This window comes from Mycetomoellerius zeteki, unplaced genomic scaffold, assembly GCF_001594055.1.
Source record: "Mycetomoellerius zeteki isolate Tzet28-1 unplaced genomic scaffold, Tzet1.0 scaffold35, whole genome shotgun sequence".
Classification (NCBI taxonomy): domain Eukaryota; kingdom Metazoa; phylum Arthropoda; class Insecta; order Hymenoptera; family Formicidae; genus Mycetomoellerius; species Mycetomoellerius zeteki.
In genome coordinates this window covers 1,875,622-1,894,682 of record NW_017257338.1, presented here as the reverse complement: position 1 = coordinate 1,894,682, position 19,061 = coordinate 1,875,622, and the positions used below count along the sequence as shown (strand labels likewise).

The 19,061-nt window shown below is 38.7% G+C and overlaps 1 protein-coding gene across 3 annotated transcripts in view; it reads right to left on the bottom strand.

The window, feature by feature from the left end:
- Positions 1 to 19,061, bottom strand: part of LOC108725531 (headcase protein) — a 153,796-nt gene that overhangs the window by 26,468 nt on the left and 108,267 nt on the right. Inside the window, exon 1 of one of the 3 annotated variants that reach the window (XM_018452587.1) lies at positions 9,946 to 9,963. The exons of the other annotated variants lie outside the window; for them this stretch is intronic. The gene's annotated coding sequence lies outside the window, so the exon portion shown is untranslated. Of the gene's footprint in view, positions 1 to 9,945; positions 9,964 to 19,061 lie in introns of those variants that run through there. 3 annotated transcript variants of the gene reach the window in all.

Sequence of the window (19,061 nt, the reverse complement as noted above, 5' to 3'; positions counted from 1 at the left end):
TTATAACATCAATGTTATAACTTCAGTATAAATCGAGTCGTGTATAAAACGTAGTCTATATTAATAGTTCAGATTATCATAATTCATAGTACAATTTTTCTACATTTGAGAGAACTATACATATAAGGTTATTATTATTAATATTATAGCGGTAATAACCATAAAAATAGATCTCATAATTTTTTAATCATGCAATTATAGTCACGAATACCAAATTCTTTTCTCTCTGTGTAATTTTCTTAAAAATATATAGCAAATATATATCCGACAAATAATATTCGAGTTTTGAAATACAAGATGCATAGAGCGACAGCTGAATTTGTAAAGTTAGTAAATATTGCGTGGAGATCTAAAGAAAATTTCTGAAAACAAAATTACGCTGCTATATCAATATAACACGATGGAACAGCATCCGATTACATGGTAGGAGGATACATGCGCCAGACTTATATCAATCAACTTACCTCATCCGCCCGTCTCCGTTGTATCTAGCCAATATAGCTACGTCATGCGACGGGCGTATGTAAGGTCGGAGACATTCGAGACATGCGACGCGCACAGAATTCATGTGAAAGATTTGTATGAAAAAAAAACTAACAAAAGTAGGTGCGATCGAACGTAACGCGGCAAGAGCGTCGCGTGTAAACGCGACCATAAAGTCTAAGACGTTAAGTTTAGGCGTTAACTTTACTGCGTATGCTAGATAGAAGACAGGGATGGAGTTCGGCGAACGCACTAAAGAAGCTTGAATTACGACTCGTATTACTGTCAAATATGAGCGCGGAATTGACGGTGCTTCTGAGGATGGGAGCGAGTCGACGAACTTATCCAGCTTTCGAGCAAATGCAGGGCGATTTATGTAAATTCTCGTTTATCCACAAACTGGTAAGCCAAATTTCATCAAACTTTCGTAGCATCCATATATCATTGGAATTTAATGATCAGTGTATTTAACATCGAAAATTGAAGGAGCAGAGAAGACGAGATGAAATTCTCACCGAATAAAGATTATTAGTCTTCGAATGTGCGATGAAAGAACGTTTGCAAATTATTGTAGAAGCAAGTTCGTCAACGATGAATACACGGAAAGAACAACTTTGCTAAAGTATTAAAAAATGTAATTAGATATACAAATCTAAAAATAATTTTGTTGATCAAAATAATTATATAGGAAACTCAAGCATGATGAAATCAATACTGCAAAATATTTTGATATTTTAAAGGCTTGAGTATCCTACATAATTATTTTAAATTCTTTTGGCATAATATAAAATTATTTTCAAATCTGTATCTAGCAAAATTTTTAGATACCTCAGCAAAAACTTCTTTCTGTATATCGTTGGTGAATGATAAATACTTAAGCTCGAATTCGTATTTTGCGATGTATATGATGCATCTTTTATAAAATATTTATAAAATATTAATTTCTTGAAGTCGACGAGGTGCATGCGGTAGCTCCGATAGTTGCGAAAACCGCATATTTATGATGTAATGGAAAGGCCGGGTCGGCAGCAACGATGTCACATCGGATGAAAACGGAATGGGCGACGAAGACGGGGAAATGTAATAGCCGAACGAGAGAAAAAGCCATTGTTCTCGCAATAATTGGCCCCTGGTGAGTTATGATGCGGGAAGGTCGTAAACTTTGCGGCGGTCGTCCTTAACGATTGTCTGCCTTTATGTATCACCCGCTCGAAATGTCGCCGCTGGTCCCACCGAATCTTTCGCGCTATCATAAATTACGATTACGAGACAGGAGGATACAATGAAATGCAACGTTCCGATATATCATCGTTTCAAAAATTGTGAAATCTCTCGCTGCACGATTTCATGTAAAGTCGATTCTTCCGTTATTAAACTGCTTTATCTATTTATATACAAAGAGATTTAAAAAGAAATACCTTTTTTAAAGTTGTATTTACAAAGTTTTTTTTTCTGCGAAACTTTAATTGAAAAGTTGCAGCTAATGCCTTCAACTTATTTACTTACTTGTTTAAAGAGAAAGATAAAGTCTTTGATCTAAAGTTAAAAGTAACAGAAAGGTCGTAAAAATTCTATATTAAGTATTTTTAATGTTACAGAATAATATTAATTAACAATGATTTCATCTTGACGTCAAAGGAGACTTAATAAATAAAGTTATCGTAGTTTTATCATTTTGCGGAAATGATGACTTGTATAATATACATGGCTTTGTAAAAAATTACTAATTTCATCGAGCGAACTTGTCGCAGTACCACGTTGCGTCGTCGGGTCGCTTTCGCGAGCGAAGTCGCCGGCAATATCGCCGCCTCGTAATAATTCCATAAGGGTTCGAGAGAAACGGCAGTCTCGGACTTTCGGAAAGTTTCGCAATTCGCGTGGTGCGCCGGCTGCCCTTGCACGTGGAATGTGAGTCTCTCGGCCGTTGGATATGAAGTTGTCGGAGTGGAGAATGCAGGTAAGCGCGATCAGACGCGCGGCATTAAGCCTGCCGCTTAAGAGGCGAGAATCCGGCATAAACTGCTTTACGATTTAACTTATTATCCGCGGCGGACGGGAGTAAAGGTGCGATAAAGCATAGGAATAGGCGCGGAGGTGCGCGACATTTTCATCCGGGATTTTCATATTCTCCGCAGTAACGGCGGCGTGATATACGCGGCCGACAACCTTGGGGTTGCGCGACAGACGCCGTCGCTAATCCCCGAATTTCTAGTCTGCGCGTCGCGACGCTGCGTGCGAGACGACGGGGGATGGGGAGAGACGGGGATTGAGCAGATGATGAACTTTCACCCTGATATCTGAAGACGTCAAGTTAATTCGGAGAGACGAGATGAACGTTGTATACTGATGTTGGTATTGTTGGAAGAATCGAGGTAGAAACATGTGACTAAATATTACAATTAAATTCGTATGTCTCTCGATGTACTACAGCGAAAAAAAATATCTTAATTTCGAAGAAATATTTCTTTGAAATTAAGATATTTTTTTCTCAGTGTATCTACATAAAATTCAGTCTGGAAAATCTGGTTAATTGAAAGTAACGGTAACCATTTAATATCCGTAAAGATAATCTTGCACTAAACGATTCTTTTAAACTTCCAGGATACATAAATCACCCTTTCACAATGTGTTTAATCAGACGTGCCGGACATTCGTTGAAAACGATATTCAAGGATTAATTGTCCCTTATGAAGCAAGAGCTATCGAGGAACAATAACGTCGATAAACTGCCGCTTTCTCTTACACGCCCCCTCGAAGCGTCTTCTTTTTTTTAGTACTCCGCGATGCGAACATCAAGATCACTTGAAAGGTGGAACGATCGACGATTATTAACACGGCGCGGTACTCCCTAAGGTGGACAGATACCAGACGCTTTTCCGCAAGCCGGTTCGCGAGCGTTCCATTACTGGCGAGACGGGATCATAAATCAGTCAGGGGAAGGGGGGGGAAGGGACCTACGTACCTGCACAACCGGTACTTCATCGCCGACTCCCTGCCGAGCTCTCGTAGGTAGCTCAATTAAATGAATAGGCGTGCGCGTGCTACGCCGGTCGCAAAATCTGCTCGCCCGCGCCGCCGCGATCGCTCATGTCCGCCGATCGCGACCGGTCGTGGCGAATAGAAAATCGACCCGAGAATTCTCGTCTCGTTCGATCGCCATTTCCGATTCGGGTATTCGGCAAATATCAAACGCGATGCACGCGGTTATTCCATCTTTCCGCGATTCTCCGGGCACGTCCGATATTCGATATTCAATATCCCCGAACGTACGCACATCCGCGATTTCCCCTCGTGCTACAGCTTTCTCGTTCCATTCTCCCTCACTCACCCCCTGAATAAAATAGATTTTCTCATTTTGGACGCGATGGACGCTACCAGACCGCATGGATATTCGTTAATTATGTTAATACGCGATATACTGTTTTATGATAATGCGGCGTGATACTCGATACAGGTCTGAAATCGCTGATATGTGAAATATTACGTACGGAAATTATATTTAGATACTCTTTTAGAACACGTATCGCGTTACTCGTAGGTTATTACAGCTTACTTTGCGACTTTACGTCAGAAGATTATGTCAGAAGTTAAAAAAAAAACTAACAACGCGAGGTAGAAGCGAAACACGCTCGTTAGTATTATAAATCGGATAAGTCAATCTTGAAAATTTTTTAATCAACTCGCAAGATCTTTATATCTGCAATGTGAGAAGATTGCGATGACGTAGCTACTTTATTTGAATTAACTGCAGTAATGGATAAACTGACTGTGTATTGTTTATAATCTCATACATATTCTTCAAAATAAATTTCATTTTACATTATGAACACGTGTGAGAGCTCGTAGATTTTATCTCGTAAGGAATTACGATGTAGTTTATATTCGAAAGAATAATAACTGCATAATGAAACGCATAAAAATACATGAAGTTTTTTTTCTATTTAATGACACAAGTCGACAGAAATACCGTTCTGTCTTCTTAACGTTCCGTGAGTAACAAAAGACAGAACGATACTGATGTCAATTTGTCTCATCAAATGGAAAGCATTTTGAACTCGGAATGTTCCGTGAATTAATTAAATTATTTTCTGAAAGACAAGGCTTATTCGATTGGCATTCCTATTTGTTGTTTTCAGTACAAACGATACGACGGATAATTAAGGAGTACCAAAACAACGAAACACGAAAGAAATCAAGATAATCAGCGATACATTTTCGAGACAACACGAGAAAGTAGGAGGAGGAAACGAGGAGGTAATGCGAGAGTTTCAAGCGATACCAGACGGAGGTAAAGCAAACGCACGAAACTGGTCTCTTCGCTCCTTATTCCTGTTTTTCGTCTCGCCTCTCCTCGCGCGGATCCAGAAGCAAACCAGATTACGATCCATTTTGTTGATCAGCACGACGGCGATCGATACGACTGCCCCGTTTGCAATCGAGAAAAGCTGGAATGCGCAACGAGGAGGACCGAGACCGTCCAACCGGCACGAGCGGCATTGCACAGAACGAGGAAGTGGAATAAATGTTTCTATCCTTAATTAAGCGAGCGCGGTAGTGGTTGCGCTTTATCGAATGTTCACCAGCGGAAAAAGCATTTTTAGCTCGTCGGCGCGGAAGTGGCGCATTTATCTTGCGATAAAGATGAAACACCAGTGTATGCGACTAATAATAATCGATGTTCGTGTAAAACGGAACTCACGAGTAAATATATATCAAATTTAATTTGAGACTCGAGTATCGGAATATTTAGCTTGTAGATAATCGAATAATACAATTGATATTTTATATATGAAAAAGCGATAATCTACGATATAAAATAGATGTTTTTCCACGAAATTATATAAACACTATTGGATAATTTATTTTTACGGGAATTAATAAGTTTTACAACAAAGGAAGAGAGGAAGAGAAATATTTTAGCAATTCTATATAAGAAAAATTAATCCATTTCAATAAGTTAACTACTAATATTGGATAGTAATACGTACAGGAAAGTACGAGTTCTTTTGATATTTTTTTAACTCTTGATATTCTTTAACACCGCCAAGTCAAACTTTGAAAACACAATCGATATTTTGATTGTAAATTCTAGTAGATATAAATTTAAATATATAAAAAATAAGTGAAATACTATACGATTTCTAATACACTGTCAGAAATTTCGGAATGAATTTAAGTAACATGTAACGAAAGCTTATGGTTATGAGGTAACTGAAAAGTAATGAATGGTTTAATTGAAAATTAATTGTAAATTACAATCTTAAATGTAATGAACGTGTGCATTAAATTTCATAAAATTTTATGAAAAGCATATTAAATTTTATGTGCACAAATATACTTTTCAGTTATAAATACATTAAATTTAATATAATGTAATTACACGTAATGTCATGAAATGAAATTCAACTTGTGTTAATAATTTAAAAGTACATTAAATTTCATGATATTTTTAACAATGTATGTTAATAAAAATCTCATTATTAATGCTTACATAAATATGCAGGAAATTTTTCAGGTTTTTATACAGTCCAGAACAATATAAAAATCTGCGTTGAAGCATAAAGACCCAGGTTGTTGGTGGAAAAGGGAAAATTCCACATGGTCGACGCGACATAAAATTTTTAAATGCATAAAGTTTTCAAGAACTTGCAGCATATGCATAAATAACAGAGTACACAAAAGAATTAATAATCTCTCGATTTTGTGAAATAGCGGTATCGATATAACTGGTCAGTTGTAAATACGTCGACTAATTTACTGTATTTGCACGATCAAATCTATTGACACCGATCGACAAGATAAAATTCGATCAAAACTTACACTCGCATAAATTTATCCATAATACGCAGGACTGTCGTGGTAAATTATTTTAACCGTGTCCTAGCAGTCAGGATACCAGCGGCTCGCGATCGCGTGACGAGGAAGTCTGCAATATCATATCGCTGGATACTCGCCCACGATTGTTCCAACGCAGGTGGGCTAATAACGGCGAAAAAGAAATCTACTGGAATTTTATTCTCGTGAGAACGCTTTCAACAGATTCATTAATCTTCCGTCTATTGACGCGATTACCGTAGTATTGATTGACATTAAAACGGTCCAACCATTAATATAGCAAATTTTCTATGATTAATTAAAAATTGTGTATATGTCACTTAAATAAATGTTCAATGAGAATGAATTTATCTTATTTGCAAATATCCTATTCAGCTAGAATTTAGGATTGTATCGATTAATCTCTCGGTTTAATTACTAGACCCTCGAATCCAAATCAAAATACATATCATAATTGTAGATTACGTTTGTATCTACGTAAGCTCTTTCTCGACCTTTATCCTTTGGTTACCAGTTCTAAGCTCTCAACCTGTATCTCACAACAAACCACTCTAACTCTTCGCAATTTACACTTTACATTGCCATTGTGCACAAATAGAAACGCGTACCAAAGATAAAAATTAATTAATCGAGGAACACTAATATGTCTCATAAATAATACCAATATTATCTTGTTAGTCGTTACTAACTTCGTCGCAGAAGTCATACACGGACGAACTATAGGGATTACGAGATGCATTCCCCACGGCATCCTAAAAGCAGCGTCGACAATTTTACGAGCTTCTGCTTGTAATTACACACTCGGTACAAAGTCCAACTAGTGCGACTTCGTACAGCCATAAAATGGCACGACACAAACGATAATCATTGGTCCGGCAAGTTAGCAACACGACATTTATTAACCAATGATTCTACATCCCGTCTCGCAGTTTTTACGTGTCTCAGATGGAGACGGTTGTCAACGTGACGTAAATTTCTCAAAGGCATTAATGCGTCCTTCAAATATAAATTCTCACTTTGCTACTGCGCTTCTAAACTTGCCATTTGTTTTTGCCAATTACATTGAGACACGAACGACAAAAGAATGAGAAAGTCGGTAGCTTCGCGAAAAGTGGAACAACCGATTCAATATCCCGGAACGAGATACCAATATCGACATCGATAAATCACATAGATAATATTATAGAATATTGCCTCTACAACGGAACGGTTCTTTTATGACTGCAATGAGCTAGCTTTTTGAAATGTTTGTAATCTCGACGTGTTATCACACCGTGTCGCAAAGTCGACTCAACAGGCTTTGATACGAATGTAGTTCGCGTCACAAGTAATCAAGTACAAGAGATACGGAAGGTCGGATAAGGAGGAAGAGGTATTCGCGGCCACGAGAGGCAGCGAGTCTTCGTGTTCATCGCGGAACAGCGCGAGTGAAAGAGAAGCGAAAAAGACCTGATGCGGTTTGTTCGAAGTGGCACTCCCTGTCTGTCGACCCACGCCGACTATCTCGCGGGCTGCCACGCGATATTATTATGTGCACATGTCCATGTATCACGGACTACCTGACAGATCGCGTCCGTACGGGAGAACGAACAGCCGGCTAGGTGTGGTTGATACTCGCGCGGTTGTGTACGATAAAATAAACGAGCTTGTCTCCCCCCTCTCCCTCTCTCTCTCTCTCTCGCTCTCTTTTTCGAGCGCCCTCCCATCTCACACCGATCTATCATTCCCTCTCTTTCTTTGCTTCCTCGCTCCTCTCAGCACCGCAACGACGCCTGTACCGACAACTTTTAAGGTCACAGACCTCGGTGCCTGCCCCCCTTATCCCCCCCGTCGTCGGGCGAAATGAGGGCGGACCGGAGAAAATTTCTTACGAGTCCTCTCTTCGCCACTGCACTTCAAAGACCAATTCGCGATGCGTCTTGAATTTCTTCGCATTACGTTCGTGATTGTACCGGATTCGGTATAATGTATTTAAAGGATGTTGATTAAGCGTCTATAATTTTTATTTTTCGAGAGAAAGTCAAAGTTTTGATTCTTAAAAGTTATTTACAACTTCTTCCAAAGAACTCATTAACCTGTACTTGTAATAAGAACAATTTATGATGGAGAACTACAAGTATATATACATGTATATAAGTATAATAAAAAGGTAATATAATCACTGATCATAATCTTTCCACATCCCGCTCTCTATATTCAGTATGTGTAACAAAAAAATAAGTTAGTATACTTTCAGAGTCACATTCTCTCACATTGCAGGTTTCTCGTTCGGCGCGAATAACGACGCCAACGTCAGCGAGTGTAAACTCGATATCTGGTTTCGCCAATAAACGCAAAAATTGGAAATGCAAATGCACGTCGGCGAACTCGCGTAGGTCAACAACCGGCTGACGAGGTAGACTGATTAATCACGAAGTACGCCCATGTAACTAGAAATAAGATAGGCGTGACAACGTGTCAGGAAAATGCGACAAAATATCAAATAACGGAAAGTGAGTGTGACTTTGTTTGTTCCCCGCACAATTCGCCGTATTATTATGCACTCCATCAACGTTTCAACTCTACCGATTGTCACGATTGTTGTATACGGGATATCTTTTTTATTAGTTAGTTCCACAAATCTTTCGAAAATTTTAAAATTCGCTTTTATATTCAACGAATATTTTTCAGAACACTATTAATAATTACAATCATCCAATTATTAGTCAAAGACATATATAAATCAAATAAATCATATAAACCAAGAAAAATTTTGTATCCTTTCATGCTGTATATACTTTTTTTAGTGTAAATATACATCGGGTGACACGGTGGCAATGTCTCGGTTATATTTTACATTACACTGTCCTGTGGTTCCGCATTTATAGATCTTTCGTATCTAAAAAGAACAAAAGAAGATAAACTCACACTTCAAGTATCGCTCAATATTTTACGCACTGCAGCTTTATCTACGTTCGCGTCTCATAAATCTCAAATATCGATATTGGACGAAGCATATCGAAAGCGGATTACGCGAAACGCAAACGCATGTAAACGGATAAGCGGCGAAGAAAGCACAGGACGATACGAGAACGCTGGACCATCCTCGGCCACCCCCGACAGACCCCTCCGAATGAGATCTAACAAAGGAAACGGGCTACCGGCGTATATCCTCACATATTGCCCGGCTAAGCGGATAAGGATATGGAACGCAGGATCCTCAAACGGCCCTCCGACAGCACAAAGGGAGCCTGATTGCCCGTGGATGATTTACCGCGACAGCGGCGCACGACTCAAGCCCGCGACACTCCGCGATATCTGTGGATGCACGCTATAATAAAAGCTAGTAGGATCGAGTATAACTCGAAACACGCAGACGCGGGAGAGATGCGGACCGGAGCCGCCAAGCGGAGACGATGAGGTCGAAAAGTACAATGGAGAAAAAGAGCAAAGAATGTAGTGCGACCTTACGACAACGCGGCAACAGCTGGATGATATACCGAGAATATATTTCGCGAATAAAACATGCACATGATGTTCCTTGAGGACTCGACATCCAATATGTTTACGGTTTTCTGTGAAATAATTACATTTTTGGGGGAGAGGTACCCTTTTGGACTTCTTTTATTATTATTATTATGTACTTACTGCGCTATGACAAAAAGTTTAGATATCCGTTGATTTTATCCCTTTACAATCAAGAAACATCTCTCCAGGACTTACCTGAAAAAGATAAAAAATATAATTATTAAATATTATAATTATTAAATATATTAGGAATAATCAGAAATTATAATGTAAGAATGACTCAATCTTTTTTTTTCAATCTTTTCATGTGAGCTCTTTCTTTTTTAGTACGTAACAATCCTACATTTTATTTTCTTCATAAGTAACACACACTTTATAAAGTATATCCAGGTTAATTTTCCTTTTACGTATAACTCGTCGAAGGGTTAAATATGAAAGGATTAGACTAAAAGCTTCTATCGCTGCTTTTCCGCTGGTAAGAACGCGAGGAAACATTCGCTATTGCCTCTTGCCAAGAGTTCCTTTGTTCCCAACGTCTCTCGTTTGTGCACTCTCGCTTACTCGCCGAACTCATGATATAATAGAAGTAAAATAGCAGGATAAATGTAGGTAAGCCATTCTCGGTCGGTCGACCGTAAGAGCGGAAAATATCTCTTACGTTTCCCGGGTTATTTACCCCCTCGCCTCATTCGTGAGACATCGAGGGGGCTAAAAGCATGTAATGAAAATAGTCCCTCCTAATTCGACGCGATCTCTGACCGTATGGCTCGTCTTCTACTATATCTAAAAATAACCCCCGCTGGACCCCCTCTCATTACGACTTCGTAATAACGGCTGTTCCGCCTACGATCCACGCCATTTCATTTCTTCGATGGTAATACTGACGCACGTGGGTCTTATTGTCGCGCGGACACGTAGGAAGAATTTTCTTCTTTGCGAAACATTCTCCGCTCGCCACCTTGAAACATCATGGAAAAAGAAAATATCGCATAAAACGTGTGCTTGTAGTACATTATCGATAGTATTTATTAGAAAGGATTTATTAGCGAAAGCAAAGAAAGTTGGTTGATGGTCAGTAGCGCTGAAAGCAATTCAGGAAGTAATAATTGTTGGACGATCCCCTCAACTATGATATAATCAAGGGGTGGATCGTAGCAAAACGATTTCAACGAGATCTCGACGTAATATAATCTCGTAATAACCGTTCTCCACCCTCATGCCGCGTGGTGCCTCGTAGATCGCGTAGCAAGATACAATTTTATCTATTAGACGTTCCGACGAACGTAGGCCAAGAAATGAAACGGAAAGGACAAAAATGAAGCAGCACGCCCATCGTACTCTCATGCCATTTATCATAGATCTTGCTCCATAATCTAAACTAGTAAAATGGCATGTTTTTCTCCCGTTAGATTCTGTTCTATCCCCGCGATACTAAAAATTAATGAGAAAACACGACCACCCAGAGGGTTCTATCCCCGATTTAGAAGTTTCAAGTATTTGAACAATGTGAAATATTCTTTAAATTATTCTTTTCCTTTAAAGTTAAACATTAGTTTATAATTATATTAAATACAAACAAGAAAATAAAATAAAAAATTAAGTAATTATTAACAACTGTAATAATTTGGAATTAATATGAAAATTCTCGTAATATCAAAAAAATTTAACCATAATAAGTATATTCGTGGATGTTTTGTAAACTCTATTGATTTATATTTTTTGCTAGAGATTTATAATTTACATGGTATTGTAATTCAAACTATGTCCATGCTAATCGCGTTTAGAGTGATGCAGTTCGTCTGTTATGATACGAACCCATCCAGAGAGCAGATATGTGCTGATATATGGACCAGAAACAGGGAGAAGCAGCCGCGGCAGTTTTGTCTCTCATCACTAATCCTCGTCAGCCCTCTAATTCTCCCGTAGAATCGTTAAGCTAGCATCGCCTATCCTTAGAGGAACCAGCGTTTGTTTCTCTCTCTCTCCCTCTCTCTCTCTCTCTCTCCTGAGTGCTCCCTTATCCCATGGGAGAGCATCTCGGTCTATCAGCAGTCCGCGCTTTTCGGCCAGTAGTCAGCTACGATAGAGCGTAATTCCAAGCTCTTATCAGTCGGCACCTCCGACCTCAAGGGATGCCTTTGTCGTTGGAGGCAGCGAACCAGGAAGAAGGATAATCTTCTTCCTTGCTCTCTGACTACCAACGAGGGAAGGAGGCATTTCGCGCTTCATGGCTGCTCGTTACAAGGTCTTGGTTATCTGGTCAGGAAGGAGAAACTCGGAAGACACGGAGACGATGGCAAATGTGTCGCTTGAAGAGGTGTCAAGGTAGGCGAATCCTCCTAAAAATGAAGGCTCGAGCAATGGAGGGTTATAGGCAGAGAATTTGGACGTTTTTTTTTGGGAAAGAGCGGAGCAAATCGTGTAATCTCGCTACCAGTAATTGTCGAAATTTGCATATCTTCTACACTAACTATTCGACGGAACGAGGTGAACTAAGGAGGACTTCCTCATCTACTCACTCATGAGATTTCATTCTATGCGACGCAAGAGCCTTCCGCGCAGTTTGTTCTTGCCATAAATAAAACAACATAAAAAGCGAATTGCAATGACAAAAAATATGCGTAAGTTACTTTTTGTGACAAATATTAACAATTAATATAACTTTGTAATACAAAATAGTAATGCATAAAGCTTCAAGTAGATTTAAACCAAAGTTTATAATGTTAAAAAAATATGTGAGCAACCTCATGTATATTTCATTTTCTTATAAAATAATCCGTGAATATCAGATAAATTAATACATTCCATACGATTAAATGAATAATGCTGCATGTATGATCGCTCGTAAATGTTGAGATTCAAGCGAGAATAGACGCGCGGGAACAAAGATAAGAGCTCCTCTCCTTCGATGAAGAAAAAGATGTGCAAAAGGGAGAGAAAGACGTCGTGTAATCCTGCCGCTACCAGTAATTAGCGATATTTGCATATCTCTCTCGCTGACTGTCTTGCGCCGCAGCAGCAGCAGGAGGAAGCGATTTACATGCGAATAGCCCCACTTTGAGGGCCGCAAAAATGACTGCGTTCTCGTAAATAAGAACTGTTTACGAATGCCAAGAAACCTCTGCGCATCGTGAGAGAAATTGCGAAGCCCGAGGCAAGGAGGGCTTGAGAGAAAAGCTCCACAGAACGATTATGAAGTGCGAGAAGCCTCAAAGCTGGTGATCTTCGCGGCATTAATGGAACCGAATAAACCTTAAGATTGAAATTGAATTTCTTTCTACATAAATAAATCATATAAATTGCTTTAAAAAATTTCTTTGAAAGCAATTAAAGTTAATTGCATCGTTAGTGATTATCAATTATTCACAATTAATTAGATTTTCTTCAGGCAATGCTTCTCTCGTAATATATTTCATATTGATATTACAGATGTAATTTAGAAAGGAGTAAAAAGCATACAGACAAGATTTAAAGCTGTGAAGATCGAAGGATTAATTTCTAATTATCTTGATAATTGCACTCGTTAAAGGCGCTGTAAATGTCAGTCACCTGCTTTCGAGTTTGCTGCTCGTATGAAGTTTCGCCGGAAAGTTTCGCGAAAAAGCTTTAACGACCGAAGCAAATGTTGGCCGTTGCCTCAGTATTTCGCTTTGCATAATTGCGACATAATTCGCGCGCTTTATCGTTCCTTCGTGTCCTTAATGTCTCGGAAAGTTTCGAAGCCCGGTCTTGGAACTGTGGTAGGGCGGCGACAATGCCTCGTTATAGAGCCTAATGCCACCGTGAAAGAACTAGGATTAAGAGTTGTAAACCACCTCGCAAATTGCCGACTGTCCTTGAAAATGCAAAATCCAATGACGTTAATGTCACGACAAGAAAATATAAACTGCGGGAGAAAAACATATAGAGAAATATTAATCCAACAACAAAATAAAAAAAAGCGTGTTAACGCATACAAAAAAGCGCGAACAAAAATGAAAGTAATCATCATGCTGACACACAGGAATAACAAACCAAACTACAATAATAAAATAAAAAAAATATATTGTATTTTCTTCTCGTATTTAGTTTGTGTGTGTGTGTGTGCGTGTGCGTGTGCGTGCGCGTGCGCGTGCGTGTGTGTGTGTTGTATTTCGATATAATCAACTTTAATAAAATATGCGTAAGCGTACCTCGCATCTTTCAATGATGCAAAGAAAACCGATTCCGTGACAAACTTTAAATCGGTACAAAAGAGGAAGTTCACCGACGAAAATTAGAAATACGTGGAGAAATAAGGCAGGAAATTCGCGAGGATGCGGGGAGTCCCATCTACGGGAGACACGGGTGAATCGGAGTGAGACAACTACGTACAGTGGCACGCTTTATTGCTAATAGGATGTTGCCCGGTTAATTCCCAGTAGAGAAGCTGAGTCGAACGAACGGAGAGTTCGTAAAGTTTCGGAAGGGAAGTGGCTCCTGTAGAGAGAAAGTGGTGGTAATACAGGAAGAGGAGGAAGGGAGTGAAAAGATGGAAATAGAGGAGGAGGTAAAGGGTCGGATTGCGCGACGGGGGCAAACCCTTGAAATTTTACTGCGAAACGCCCGTCCCGATGAATTTGCATGGAAATTCGCCGTCGAGGTGAGACGTACATCTCACGAGAGAATTAACTCGGTTACGTCTAATGAGCGCCGAAGATGTCGAGAGGAACTTGGTAGAAGGCACCACCACCGAAAGGGTAGCCTCTACGATTGATCTACCGAAGTTCGCGGTGCACATTGATTACGATCAAGTTTAACGTGAGTACATTAAAGTTGAATGTTAGTTACCCTTTCACATTGATATTGATCCTAATAATAAATTACATCGGCAAAGGAGTAATTACAATAGTTTCTCCTGTAATCATAATGACAGTTCACAGCTATTTTATTCGTAGTATTTTATTGTCATAAATATGACAATATGAAAAATAAATTGCAATTAATATAATCGCGTCTGTAACGTCAATTATTAAACTCGCAAATATTATTTTTCATTATTGCGCAATCAAAACTTATAGATGCCGCAGGGAGCTTCTCTGTTGATGAGAAATAAAAGCAATTTCGGGTTCATCGACTAGTAGGCGCAAGCTTTTATCATGTCAAACTGAATGGAGATGGCGAATGATAAAACAACGAAATGCCTAGAGCTACTCGTCGTGAGGTAAATCTTGAACGAGATTTGCGGAAGAATCAGGGCAAAAGAGAAAACTTGTATTAGGGATACAAGAAAATGGCGAACAGTGATAGAGTCGTCGGAAACAAAGAAAAGCACTCACCCACGACAAAACTCGAGCACGACTATGAAGAATTCTCGTTTAAATTATAAAATTACTAAGTTCGTATATAAGTCTGTCCGTAAGCTTCTTACGGGAGTTAACTAACCTCATAAAATTAGTGGGTAAATGTAAACTTGCTCCTCCTTGCCAGCCGACACCAGACATTCTCTGCTTGCTTGGCCCCTCCTTCGTTACCCTTTTCTTAATGCCGGTCTCCATGCCACGGTTTCCGTCACCTCGTAAAACCCAGTCGAGACAATGCGAGAACGTAGTAAGCAACACGATGAAACCCTTCCTCTCCTCTTACCCCGCACACAAACCCTCAAAAAGCAAAGCCTTTCCTCGGGTATCCCCGGCGATATTCCTGGTGTACCTATTCTGTGTATCACCCTCGGTGCGGTTTACCTTCCTGCTAAAATGTCGAGAACATGCAAAGCATTCCCGACATTTCGTTCCAAAATGGTCGGAACAAAGCCAAAGAGCTTTTCATATTTATTATACGAAAGTAGAAATGTTATTAATGACAATAATGATGAAAGACGAAAAGTTCTCTTTCACAATCGAAAGATACCATACAATTACAATTATTATATCTTTCAAGAAAATATTTGATATATATCTTCGTTACATGGTGAAATTCTCTATTCACTTGGGAAACGAATTTTCAGTCTGCTCACATTCAACTACGAATCGTATCGTTCCCTTGAAACAATAACGAGGTGCTTGCCTTTAACGAAGAAAGTTTTGACATCGCGCGGCGCGGTTACTGGCTATTCATACCGTTGTCTCTACCAGCTGGATGGGCCTGTCTGTTATATGTATGTAAGCACCTCTAAGTACCGGTCTGCTCCGTATAAATTAAGTGAACCGCGTGTTTAAATGCAAAGCAAGGTTCGTGAATAAAATGGACGACTCGGGAGACAAAAGATGAAGAAAACAGCAAAAGGCTGGGAAAAGTGCGTCTCGGTGTTTCATCCAGCGACTGTTTGCTCTAAATATGCATAAAGTATGACTAAAAAGACATCTTCATACACACACGCATATATACATATATACATATAAAATATTGTACGTACATCTTCGTCCTCACAGAAAATTGAGTCACATAATGTGGAGATGGAAGCAATGACAAGATTGTTTCTCCTCCACAACTAAATCAACAGAAACAATGGCAAATCCACACTAGATAAACTATTCCTTTTTATTGATAAAATAAGAATCGTATTGTATCGCTGTTTCTTAAGCAGAACTTTTTACATATAGTCAGTATGCTTTATTAATATTAAATAATAATTATTAAATAATAATTATTATACTTGTCTGCCTCAATATTTAATTAGTCAATCTAAGCTGTACTCACCTAGAAATTATTTAGATTGCGCAACAAATTTTTGCCCAATGTTAAAAAATGAAAATGAAAAGACAATCGATAGAATTTTATGACATCGGTCGAAGATTGTGCGATTAACATATCCATTTTATACAATCAGATGGTACACTGTATATTTATTTTAAATATTATATATTTACCCCCCCTTTTAACCTACAATTTCACACTTTTACAATCCGTGATGGAAATAGAAATGTGCGTTTATGTCGGCTAGGGATAATAAAATTAATTGGCAAAATATCTCGTAGAAGACGACGGACCTCTTAAACGAGGAATCTGCATTTTAAATTTCTCTGGGCATGAAGAAACAAACTCCAACGCTCGAAAAGTACCGTTATTTTCAGACGATTATCGCTATTGCCAAAGATTTAATCGCTCTCACAGAGAATTAAGTACGCCTAAATATTCGAATGCGAATAGCACGAAAAATATTACTAGACAATGTGATCAATTTATAAATGTTTAAAGATTTATGAGAGAGAGAAAGAGAGAATGAGAGAGAAAATCACCGACATCAAAGGTTCAAGAATGGTTTGTTTAAATAGTGTCGGCATTATCTTACGGGAATTACTTATTCAATAGAGAGAGTATTTAATCAGATCCATAAAGAATATTGAAAATATATTTCGTAAAACAGTGAAAGTAACAAATATCTCTCATTAATCTCGCTATACATATAACTCTATTCGAATTACGTAAAATCATTTAACATATATGTAGCAATAATTCTGAGTATTACAACGATTAAAATGACAACAAATAAAATTTACGTAAATTGTCATTTTAATATTAAATCCCTGTACAAATTAAAACTATCGAATATAACATAATCAATAATTGAAAATGCAATGAGAAAGATTCAACAAACCATAGAGCATATAAATGATGAGAAAAGTGAATCGACATGAAATTGCGATGGTGGAGACGGACATCACCTGATAGCTTCACAAAAACGACCTGCCAAATCGAGAACCCAACCGGTACCACACCTAGCCATTGTTAACGAGGACACAATGTCACGCTGTATAATGCACAATGCACTCTCGCCAGCGCATTAATGCGCAATGATGCGCGCGTTCGTAGCCACATCGCGGAACCTTTTTGTTTCATCGTCTCTTAGTCATACTAAAAAAAAAAAAAATAGCAAAGTATATATTGAAACAAGCATAGCTTCGATTTTATAAATTAAAATGTTAAAGTGAAATGTTTCAGTTTCACCTGAACTGCTATTCAATTTCTGATATAAAATTATTTTAAATCATTAATCTTTATTTGTCAAACTATTAAGTGAAATTTTGCTATCAAATAAGTGCTGAGTATCGCAGAAATTTTATTCGCAATTTTTAATATTTAAATTACTATTTCTGCTAAAAATATTGCCTGATTGCTGATGTCTCACCTTTTACTATTTCTTTACCTATTTGCATCTTGCTTTATTGTTCTATTTTCTTTCTACCGCATGTCAGTGAAGTTATTATTATATTATTCTCTTCACCAATTTTTTCTTAAAATGTTAGAAATTTTGAGTTACTAACGGCACTTGATCGTTCAAATATTATTAAACTCGCGCATTTCGATCGAATATCCGATGTGGCTAAAATAAGGCGGCTCTATCACGACCACCATCGTCATCCTGTTTCTTTTTTTTTTCGTCGGAAACAATGTTACCGGACAGCATTTAATTTCCTGACCGCCGTACATGGCCGGCGCCAATCTCCTCCGGTAATTTCAACCGCGCGAGTTTCACGCCGGTGCGACAGAGAATCGAATGTGCGAGAGAGCTGAGCCGGCGCCCGAATGTGACATTATCTCGCGACGCCGACGCCGGTCGTCGTCGTCCCCTCGTCGAGACTCCAGACGCGGTAACGTGCAGACCAGAGCGATGCGCGTGTTCGCCTGATAGGAACATTGTCGGAGAACTTCCTGGCGACGATAACGCATACGACACGTTTCGATTTCGCATCTGTTCGCACCAGCCAAGACTTGCATTCCCATAACCGGAAATTTAACGCCAAATATGGCACGTTAACACATAATCATTTACAATTAAGAAATTCAAGTAAAACCAAAATTGAAATAATTAAAATATTAAAAAGTATATAAAATATTTCATACATTTTTCAATATTTAATAAAATTTTAAACAGGAAATAAAATTTAAGATAAATTATCTATCTATAATCTGAATTCTTTAAAAAAATTATGTTCTTTTTTTTATTTGCTTTTTTATGGGAAGCTATTATTTTATGGAATAATCAAAGGGCTTAATATGATGGAGAAGAAAGAAATTATTAGCGGCAAGAAAAGCTCACACCAAGCTCCATTTACCGTCAAGAGTCCTTAATCACGACGAAACACTCGAAGTTAAGGAACGAAGGGAGGTGCGCCTGGCAGCACAAAAATGGGAACGGACTCGTATTTCCTGTCGTATTTATACCGGCAAGGAACGGCAAGAAAACCGCGTCACGGGGCGTTTCGTGCAACGGAACAATGCGGTCTGAAATGCAGGCACCGTGACGCCGAAAACGCATCGCGTTTCGTACGCCTCCA